General features: G+C 48.9%; 1 non-coding gene across 1 annotated transcript; it reads left to right on the forward strand.

Annotated features, from left to right (window-relative positions):
* Positions 1 to 1577: 1577 nt before the first annotated feature.
* On the forward strand, positions 1578 to 1718 carry LOC119468205. The gene has a single exon (XR_005196851.1). It is a non-coding gene; the product is annotated as a U4 spliceosomal RNA (small nuclear RNA).
* The last annotated feature ends 9460 nt before the right edge of the window (positions 1719 to 11178 follow it).

Genomic DNA, 11178 nt, shown 5'->3' on the forward strand with positions numbered 1-11178 from the left:
GAAATGTAGAAAGGACCATAACTCTAGAATGAAAGTGCTGCACAGAGTAAGGGCGTAGAGATTTGGATGCCAAGCGTAGGGGGACTTGAGACTAGGGCTGACGAGCCCAGCCCCAAGGGACCAAGGACAGGAGCAGATAGGAAGATGGAAAGACTTGCTCAGGAGAGACTAGCATGGAGGCTCTGGCAGAGCTCCAGTATTGGAGGGAGTGGTTGGAGTTGGATTCAGGTGGCGCAAAGGGGCGACACTGCTCTTGGGTGCGTCAGTGAGGAGTGAGGCCAGAGAGAGGCTGCCCCTGAGGAAGGAACAGTGGGCATTGAGATCAAAGTGAGATGGTGATTTGAGGAAGGGGGGAACTGGGGAGTGGACATCACATGAGTGTTCAGCTAGGAGCAGCAGCATGTTCCAGGCCTAGAGGTGAGGGAGGGCACATGCTCTGGAAAGGTCTGCAGTGGCTGGGATTTTGGGCTCTGGTGCTGGGTAGCTCTCAGGTTAAGCAAAGCCTTGTAATGCAGGAAAAGCATCTGGGGTTTATTTTGGGGGCTGTGGGAATGACATAATCAGATAATGTGCTTAGAATATTTCTGCTGAGATAGTGCAAGAGGCAGGGAGACCTACAGACGATATTGCATTGATACAGAAAGAGGATGATGGTAGTTGTGAGGATTAAGGGGGCTAGACAGATTCCAGATACATTTTGGAAGGAGGCTGGACAAGTCTTGCCTACTGTTTCGGCATGAGGGATAAGCAAGCGGGAAATGGCCTCCAAGTTTCTGGCTTGTGGACCCAGGCAGAGTTGAGGGCCCTTTGCCGTGTTCTCTGCCTCTATCATTCCCAGCCTGCCCCTGCCCTGCTCTCCACCTTTGAAGCTCTCCCTTCAGGCAGTGTTTCTTGGTCTGCTTTTTCTCCTCTTTGTGGGTATCTCAGTCTCAAGTTTTGTGTGTCTGTTACTCAGTCTCTGTCTCTCACTGTCTGTCTCAGGTATTTTTCTGTGTCTCTGTCTCTTTCTGAGTCTAGCTTCACATGTGTCTGGCTCAGTCTTCCCAGCACCTTCTTTCAGGAGCTGGGCCTGAGGGTGGTAGGTATCCTATTGGGAAAGAAGTGGAAGTTGAATCTCAGCAGAGATTTCTGGTGGTTAGTAAAGTGGATACGAACCCAAGCCCGCCCACAGGTCTGTCCCTTGGGGTCACCTTAGAATCTAAATGAGGTCCCTCCAGGTAGCAGCCTTGCTCTCCTACTGGGAACCAGGCCCGGAGTCTGAAATCAGCTCCAGAGAGGACTGTGCCAGGCTAGGGCCACATGCAGTGGACAAAACACCCTTAAGGGGCTCCTAGCCTAATGGAGGAGGCAGAAGAATAATCAGAGTGCAGCACAGAGTAGAACTGATTTATTCTCCAGGGAGTCCCCACAGAGGAGATGCTGCTAACAGTGTCATTTTCAGAGCCTTCAGTTCCTGGGTGAGGGGACTTTTTCATCCACAGTGTCCACAGAGAAGACTGCATCTGAGAAGCAGCAGGACATAATGATGGAGCAAGAGGTGGGGTCTTGAAGACCAGGGTGAATTTGAAATTGAACCTAGCTTTGCGCAGTGGCAGTATTGTAGCCAATGAGGTTTATCCAAGGCGCAATTATTGCTAATTGAAAACTTTTCCCAATACCCCGCCATGACGACTTGAAATATAGTCGGCATTGGCAATTTTTGACAGTCTCTACAGAGACAAATTTTTTTTCAAAATAAAAAAAAAAAAAAAGAAATTGAACCTGAGGGTAATCTGGAGCCACTGAGAATTCATGAGCAAGTAACAGGCATCACTTCAGAAACTAGTTAAGATCTGAAGGTTAAAGTCAAAACTCAGACCAGCTTAAGTAAGGGCGGGGAGTTGGGGTGGGCTCTATTGGCTCATGTAATCAAATCACAGTTACATGCCTAGGCTGGAGTGGTCTACAAGTAGCATCTGAAGCAAAGAGGTAGAGGTCTCTAGGGGAAGGATGTGACCTCTAGCTACTACTTTTCCCCATAACCAGGAGGATCAAGGGGTTAGGAAAGGGAGAGGACACTCTTACACCTCAAGACACCTTGCATTCTCACTCAGTTTGTCCCAGGACACCATCCCTAAGGGGTCCACAACAGCTTATCCTTCTGTCTTCAACACCCATAATCCCCATGCTTCCTCAACATCCTGATCCTTTCTTGCCCCCATCACACATGGCTTCTCCAATCAAATGCCTATGTCCACTGATACCTGGGGCTTCCTAGCCATCTTCTACCTCTACCCTTGTCCCCAGGGATGCACTCTACTTGTCCCAGGTGGGACCTGGGTACAGCATCCTTCCCATCTAAAGACACTTCACTCCCAAGAATAAGGCTCTCAAACAGGTCAGTGGTCCAGCAGGTCCAACCTGCCCCCTGCTGGCCACAATGTTGTGTGGTCCTTGACAAGAGCCCAGCTAAATGTGGAAGACCTCTCTCCCAGCCGTTCCTCAGTGTACACCACGGTCAGAATGGGCTCAGTCGTGTCTCTTACCTTACCTGTCATGATTTGCATTCCTGTTCAGCTTTCCCCAGAGTATTAGCAGAAACGCCCTCAGGAGGCTGGGTGCAGTGGCGTGAGCCTCCTGAGGGCATTTCCAGCACTTTGGGAGGCCAAAGTGGGTGGATCATTTGAGGTCAGGAGTTGGAGACCAGCCTGGCCAACATGGTGAAACCCTGTCTCTACTAAAAATACAAAAATTAGCTGGGTGTGGCGGCGCATCTGTCATCCCAGATGCTCAGGAGGCTGAGGCAGGAGAATTGCTTGAACCCGGGAGGAGGCGGTTGCAGTGACCTGAGATCACACCACTGCACTCCAGCCTGGCGACAGAGCAAGACTCCATCTCAAAGAAAAGAAAAAAGGAAAAACGCCTTCAGGAATATGAAAGGTTGAGTGCCTGTCTGGAGAGGGTAGAAAGCAGGGGAACTGGTGCAATGTGCCCCGCGTGGCAGCCAGTCTTGGAGGAGGAAAATGAAAGGGAGAGTGGATGCAAGCCACTGGTGAAAGAGAAAAGGGCAGTCAACCGGGGGTCCTGGGCACAGAGAAAAGGACATCTGGCATAAAGCTAGTGGTCAGAGGTGTTTGGGGAGTTTAAGAACAAGACACACCCTGATCTGAGATAGACTCTATGACCTTGGGAATGAACTGAAACATTCTTAAGGTACCCAGAAACCTAAGAAGCCTTCCTGGAAGGGGACACCCCTGACACCACTTCCGTACCTCCAAAATTATAGGCCTGCCTTACCCAAAGAGTTTGAGTGCAAAAAGGGGACATGGCCTCAGGCTTGGACCCTCTCTGACATCCCTGGATGGGAGAAGACATGGCTCTGTCCTGAAACCCTGTCACAATGGAATAGCCCCTAGAGCAGAGTGGGCAAGGCAGCTCTGTGTGCTCTCACCCCACTAGCAAGAGTGGCTGGCTCCTGAAAGGGCAGAGAGTCACAGAGTCTCAAGTTGATTTAGTGACTCTGGAGCCATTGAGACCCTTAAGGTGGAACCCCATACTTAGCCCCGGTGAGGATTGTCCCTTTGATGAATCCCCTATATCTCAGGTACCAAGTGTCATGTGGCCCGGCTGAGGGAGGCTACTTTTGCTTGGCTGGTGTTGTCTGTGGCCCCTCTCACCCAGGCTCCCCAGGTCCTGGGCTCTGGCCCATCTGCAGGTACCCCCTTTATTCTCTGGCCTGTGCCTACACAGGCTGTGTTGGAGCTGAGGTGAGCAGACCCAAACATGGTCACAGTCTGTAGTGTGAACTGTATGTTGCCCATCATCCCGAGGCTGCCCGCTGATAAAGAGGAAGGGCCAACCCATGTGAGTGTCACTGCATGCCCACGTGTATGTATATTAGGGGTCCGTGTATGTGTGTACGCAGCCCCTTCTGGGAAGGCGGCTGCCCTCTCACGTCTTTTACAGCATCAGCTTTGACAGGCAGCCGCCATGGCAGATCTCCCACTGGCATCATTCACATGGGCGGTGCCTCGGCCAGGCAAGGGAGGTATTGCACAGGCAGATCTGGTCACAGACACACACCTTGGTACGTGCAGTTACCTGCTCATTTGTACACAGGCTCATACAAATGCCAAGACACAGAGCTCACACGTGACAAGGCTGTCTTTGCCCAGGCTGGTTTCTCCAAGTTGGCACTGCCTGTTTCTCCCTCCCTCACTCCCGCTCTGGCCTGCCAGGTCTCAGCCTTGACAAGCACTGCCCTCCCCTTTCAGCTGCCCTGGAACCCAGCCTGCTACCCTCTTGGTCTTGGAAGGCTCTCAGAGGCTCCCTCATGAACATGACCACAGATGAGCATTTGTAGGCAATTTCTGCTTTTCACACAAACTTCCCAGAGGCCGGAGTAGAGAGAGCTAGGCTGTCTCCTCTGGGACAGGGGGTGGGTGTGTGAGGGTAGAATGCAAGGAGGTGGCCAGGCACAGTGGTGGTTCACGCCTGTAATCCTAGCACATTGGGAGGCTGAGGCAGGCAGATTGCCTGAGCTCAGGAGTTTAAGACCAGCCTGGGCAACATGGTGAAACCCCATTTCTACTAAAATACAAAAAATTAGCCATGTGTGGTGGCATACACCTGTAGTCCCAGCTACTCAGGAGACTGAGGCAGGAGAATTGCTTGAACCCCAGGGGCAGAGGTTGCAGTGAGCCAAGATCACACCACTGCACTCCAACCTAGGAGACAGAGCAAAACTCCAATTAAAAAAAAAATAATACAAGGAGGTAAAAAAAAAAAAATAACATCTCAGTAAACCAGTCTGTCTCCTGACTCCACAGTCCTTCCCTCTCTCCCACCTCCCCGTCCCTGACCACACACCCTGCACTGAGCCCTCCTTGGTTGCCGCTAACACACACTCGCCCCCCACCCCCACCATACACGCTGTTCCTCTCCCACATACACTGCCAATCCACATTCCTAAACGGGGCTCTTAACCCATGAACCGTCCCCATCTACCCCATCTGGCTCTGATCCCACCATGGCCATAGGAGGCAATCCCCGTGATCTTGCTGGGATGGGTGGAGAAGGAGGCCCTATCTTAGCTGGAAGAGGCAATAGGCAAGTGGCCTCCTCTCTCTGGGCAGGAACACACAGATGATGGTGTGTCACCACAAGGCTCTGGAATGGGTGCAAACCAGAAGGGGTTCCCTGTCCTGGTCCGAGCTTAGACACAGGACCAAGGAAGTAAAATTGCTGGATATTCCATTAAAAATTATTTTTAAAATATCAAAAGCAAAAAATATTTTGGGGAAATGAAGACACAAGCCACATGGATTTGACTAGACTTTGAGAGTTCACACAGATCGTTAACATTTAGTGTCTTTCTGACTCCCTGATGGCTCTTGGTAAGAGAAAAGAAGGAGGGTGGGTGTTACCCATCCTGCCTGCTTACTGTACACCAAGCTGTGGCTGGGTACCATGTTTCCAAAGGCAAGAGCCTCCCTTGGCCACAGGAAATGGAGGCCATGTCAGGGAAGGGTCAGCACGAGGGTCCTGGAGCGGGCGTCTCTGCCCATCTAAGGCCTCACAGGATCCCAGCTCAGACTATAAAGAAAGCTATTATGTTGCCTGGCAGGCCTCAGGGTTGACCTCAGGAAACAGCCTTTCAGCAGCAAGACCGCTCCAGCCCGAGCTCCTGATACTACAGACAAGTCATTTGTCATAAATGTGACTCCGCTGCCTCTTTCATCGCTGCTTCGGTTTGGGTCTAACCACTTGTCCTCTTCTTAACAACTCACTAATTCTCATAAGTCCCAGTTTAAATTTGGGAGAGAGAGGATCTGTTTGCCTTAGTACATTCCTATTTTTCAAGTTACTATAGTTGTGTTAAAAAATTACCCCACATTTTAGTGACTTTAAAAAAATCAAGACTATGTATAGCTTATGAATCTGCAGTTGGGGCAGGGTTTGGTGGGGATAGCTCATTGTTGCTTTCTTCGGGGTCACTGGGCTGCTTGAAAGTGGGAGTCGGACTCACCTGGAGGCGTCAGCACTGCGCATCACAGCTGATGCTGGCTGGCAGCTGCGGCTTCGGGCTGTTGGCTGGAAAACCTGCAAATGGTATTGACCATGTCTTGTGTTTTCTGTACTCTGATATTTTCACATCATGAGGCCTTGCTTTTGACATCTTGGGGCCTCGCTGACCTTGGAGGGCCTGCCCCTTCCAGAGCAGATTCTTAGAGATGGCAGATAACTGACCTGCGAGGGTCTTTCATATGCAAACCAGTCAATCCAGCACCCACATTCCCTCCTACGCCCTTTATCAAGCAATTACAGGCCACTGTTCCCCTGCCCTAGACACCCAGGGGCCAAGTACCAGACAACTGGGCCAGCCCCTACACCTCAGAGTCCCCCGAAATTATTTAAACTAGCTAACCGTGAACCTGCTTACCTGTTCCTTTTTGTGGAAACCACACTAACGGCCTTTGCCATAGTTCCCCTTTCCCCTTCAGCCTCCTGACCAACCTGGCACATCTGCGTGTCGTCCCACGCAGCCTGGTGTGTCCCCTTCTCTTGGGCCTGTAACAAACATCTTTTCAATGGCAGTCGTCTCCTGACCTGTTGGCCTCTTCATACCTAAATCATAATAAAACATAATTTTGGGCCGGGCACAGTGTTCACGCCTGTAATCCTAGCACTTTGGGAGGCCAGTGAGTGTGGATCACGAGGTCAGGAGTTTGAGACCAGCCCGACCAACATGGTGAAAACCCATCCCTACTACAAATACAAAAATTAGCTGGGCAAGCCGGGCACGGTGGTTCAAGCCTGTAATTCCAGCACTTTGGGAGGCCGAGGCAGGTGGATCACGAGGTCAAGAGATCGAGACCATCCTGGTCAACATGGTGAAACCCCGTCTCTACTAAAAATACAAAACATTAGCTGGGCATGGTGGTGCGTGCCTGTAATCCCAGCTACTGAGGAGGTTGAGGCAGGAGAATTGCCTGAACCCAGGAGGCAGAGGTTGCGGTGAGCCAAGATCGCGCCATTGCACTCCAGCCTGGGTAACAAGAGCAAAACTCTGTCTCAAAAAAAAAAAAAAAAAATTAGCGGGGTGTGGTGGTGCATGCCTGTAATCCCAGCTACTCAGGAAGCTGAGGCAGGAGAATCGCTTGAACCCAGGAGGCAGAGGCTGCAGTGAGCCGAGATGGCGCCACTGCACTCCAGCCTGGGAAACAGAGACCCTGTCTGAAAAAACAAAAAACAAAAAACCCTATATTTTTAAACAATGATCTCTCCAGCGACCTGGGCTTCCTCCCAGCATGGTGGCCAAGTTGCCAGGGTGTATCCTCTGAGCGAGTCCCAGGTGGAAGTCATACCACGTTTTATGACCTAGTCTCAGAAATGACTCAGTGTCTTTTCTACTGTATTCTGTTCACCAAGAGCATCATAAAGTCCCATGTAGGTTCAGGGGGAGAAGAAACAGACTCCATCTCTTGAAGAGGCATGGCAAGGTGAGAGAAGAGCCTGTGAATGGAAATGCTGTGGTAGCCAGCTTTGGAAATTACAGTCTTCAATGATCATCCTCCCTGGGGGGAGCTCTTCATGACAGGACACCTCATAGGTCACTGCTCAGTCAATGGGTGCTGTTGACAGGTCAGATGTCCAATCCTGTCTCACTCTTGCCCTTAGACTCAAGCAAAAGGGGCTCTTGTCCTGGGCTTGGTGCTTTAGCAGGCCGTATTTAGGCCTTTGTCTAGTTGTTCCCTTCCCCATGGGGTAAGAAATTTGCAGGACACCAGGGCATGTGACTATCTGAAGTCTGTGCCTCCGCCTCCCCTGTTAGGAAATGCACCTGGGCACCTAGGACCTTGGAATTTTCTATCCCACAGGCTTGAGCATGGGGCTCACACATCAGGGAAGAGCTGGGAGGCTGCCGTGAGCCAGGCGCCTGGGCTTGGCTCTCCCTGCCCTGTCCCACTGGTGCAGCACTCCAGGGAATCTGTTCATTTTAAATTAGAACCTGGTCATTCAGCCCAGAGTTTGTTGCAGTTTCCTGGTTTGGATGGAATGGAATGAAGAACACCCCACAGCATACAGAATTGGCCTCCATTTGCCCTCTTGTCCTGCAAATGTCAGAGGTGGGCCTGCCCTGACAGCTATGGAAGGGGGCATTTCCTGAGGTTGTAGAGAAGATCCCCCGTCCCTTCCTCCCAGCTTTGGGCAGAGCCTGAAGCAGCCGGAGGTGTGTCAAGCCCTATGATGGGAGGATTCTGTCTTCACAACCTCTCCGTTAACAATGCCATGGTACAGTTGAGGAAACAGGCTTCGCAGGGTGAAGTGGCTTGCTCCATCACAGAGCTGAGATGCCGATGACTGCCTTTGTGTCGGGGGGATCCTTTCTGTCCGGGAAGCTGCTGCTAAGGATGACAGGGCAAGTCATTGACTGGGAGTTCCTAGATCTTAACTCCAAGCTCCCGTCATTCCTCCGTGCTGTGCTTAAAGTAGGATGTCTGAGAAAATGATTGTGCTGGACTTATCCGAGGAAGGGAAGGCGTTGACAAAAATCCAGAACATTGCTGTGGGATAAGCATAATCTTTAGTCAAACCTCCTCAGCCTCGTTTCTCTGGAGGTGTGGTTATCTGGATGAGCAGCATGTGCTCAGGGGCACTCTTCCCGCATGCCGGATGGGGAGGCCTGAAACCCAGAATCTCACAGATCTGGACTTCTTGGGCACCCCTGTCCTCAGGAAGCTAAATTCACAACTCCAAACTGCATATCTATTGGACTATTCCCAGAGAGATAGGAAGAGATACAGATAAATGGCAAGAGACTAAGACACATGCCCAGGCTGGGTGTGGTGACTCATGCCTGTAATTCCAGCACTTTGGGAGGCTGAGGTGGGTGGGATTTTGCCATTTGTACAAAAAATGCAAAAAATTAGCCAGGTGTGGTGGTGGTGCATGCCTGTAGTCCCAGCCACCTGGGAGGCTGAGGTGGGAGGATCACCTGAGCCTGGGAGGTTGAGGCTACAGTGAGCCAAGATCACACCACTGCACTCCACCCTGGGCAAGAAAGTGAGACCCTGTCTCAAAAAAATGTAGATACAGAGTCTGTGACCAGCCTGGCCAACATGATGAAACCCCATCTCTATTAAAAAAAATACCAAAAAAATTAGCTGGCAGTGGCGGCGTGCGCCTGTAATCCCAGCTACTCAGGAGGCTGAGGCACAAGAATTGCTTGAACCCAGGAGGTGGAGGTTGCAGTGATCCAAGATCAAGCTACTACACTCCAGCCTGGGTGAGAGTGAGATTCTATCTTAAAAAAAAAATCCCAAGGTTATGTCATACCAGTCACACTTTTCCTTTGCATGTGTGTTTTCCTCTGCCAAGAATGCTGTTCTTCGCTCTGCCCTTGAGTTACCCTTGCCTGCTTCCCAAGGCCCAGTTCATAGAGAGCTGCCTCCTCTAAGGTTAGTACTCTTGGTCTGTGTCTTGAGACTTATTAATGGCTTTTGGACTTATTAATAAGCAGGAAAGAGTGATTGTAGGCTGAGGAGGGAGAGGTGGCATGAATGCTTCGAGATCAGTGTGTGAACTGGTTTAACACATCCTGGCTCTGACAGATTGGGCTGCACCTTCAGATGTGACCCTCCCGTATGCTGCACGGGGTCCCTGGGGCAAGCCCGGGTGCTCACCTGGCTTCTCCTGCTTACACAGAAAAGCTTGATATACCAACAATAACATTCTGTTTCCAAAATTGAAACAGATTTTTCTTTCTTCATAACTTTACTCATTCAACTTTAGGGTTTCTTTTTTCCCTTTATTTACGCAAACATGTTTTCTTCAACATTAGGCTTCTTAAAGATGATTCAATACCCCTCTAGCACTGTGTATGGTTGAGGCCAGAAACCAGGAAGGAAGAGTACTTGCATCCTTCAAGGCAAGTACTGAAATGCAGGACTTCCACGGAGGAAGGACTGGACCACAGTGCCCCAAGCCATCTTGGAAGACTAGGGCTGCCTTCAGATTTAAACTGTTTTATTGTCAAATTATCAAATTGCTTATTTATATAAGGGCTATCTGCTTATCTGGTGCTAAGCTGGCTTAAAAGTTCCAGGTGCAGCAGAAGCATTCTCCAGCACTGGCAACAGGTAGCAACACAGCAATCCAAATTAACTAAGAGAACAGCTCTAAACCGGAGACTGCGAACTGGCAGCCCGGAAGTAGAATCCAGCCCACTGGCGCATGCTGGTGGCAAACGTGGTTTGTTATGATTTTTGTTTTTTGTTTTTGCCTGTGTAGAGCAGACTCGTACTACAGTGTTGCTGTTGGTTTCTTTTCTTTTTTTTTTTTTTTTTTTTTTTTTTTTTATTTTTATTTTTTTTTTTTTTTTTTTTTTTTTTTTATAATTATAGACTTACAGAAACATTGTAAGAATTAAGAATTCCTATATACCCTTTAACTAAATTCCCCAAAGATTAACTTTTTAATCCCCCACTGCATTATTATTTGAATCATTTGAAAGTAAGCTTCAGGCCTACCCTCAACATTTCAAAATTTCTTTAAAAAGGATAGTCTCTTACATAACCATGTACAATGATCAAATCAGTAAATTAACATTGATACAGTATTATCATCTAATCCACAGACCTTATGCTTATTTCACCAATTTGCCTATTTTGTCTTTTATAGCAAAAGAGAGTATTTATGTTTTCTGGCCTAGGATCCAATTTAGGATTATGTTTCCCTGTTTCTTTAGATTCCTTTAATCAGGAACAGGTCCCCTTTCTCTGTCTTTCATGATCTTAACACTTTTGAGGAGTAGAGTCCAGTGATTTTGTAGAATACTCCTTAACATGGGTTTGTCTGTTGTTTCCTCATGATTAGATTCAGATTATGCATTTTTTGGTGAGAATACTTCAGAAGTGATGCTGTATCCTTACCAGTGCCTCATATGAGGAGGCACTTGACATTGCTTTGTGGCATTATTGGTAATGTTAAGTTTGATTACTTGGTTATAGCAGTGTTTCTAAGGTTTCTTCACAGTAAAATTTGTCACTGTATTTTCCCCATTGTAATTGGAAAGCATTTTGTGTATGAGGGAGGTACTTTGAGATAATGTAAATACCTTATTCTCATCAGGCATTTACCCTCTAGTTTTGTTTGATGAGAATAAGCTTGTGTTATTGTTACTGCTGTCAACTTTTG

Source organism: Cebus imitator, unplaced genomic scaffold (genome assembly GCF_001604975.1).
Source record: "Cebus imitator isolate Cc_AM_T3 unplaced genomic scaffold, Cebus_imitator-1.0 Scaffold391, whole genome shotgun sequence".
Classification (NCBI taxonomy): domain Eukaryota; kingdom Metazoa; phylum Chordata; class Mammalia; order Primates; family Cebidae; genus Cebus; species Cebus imitator.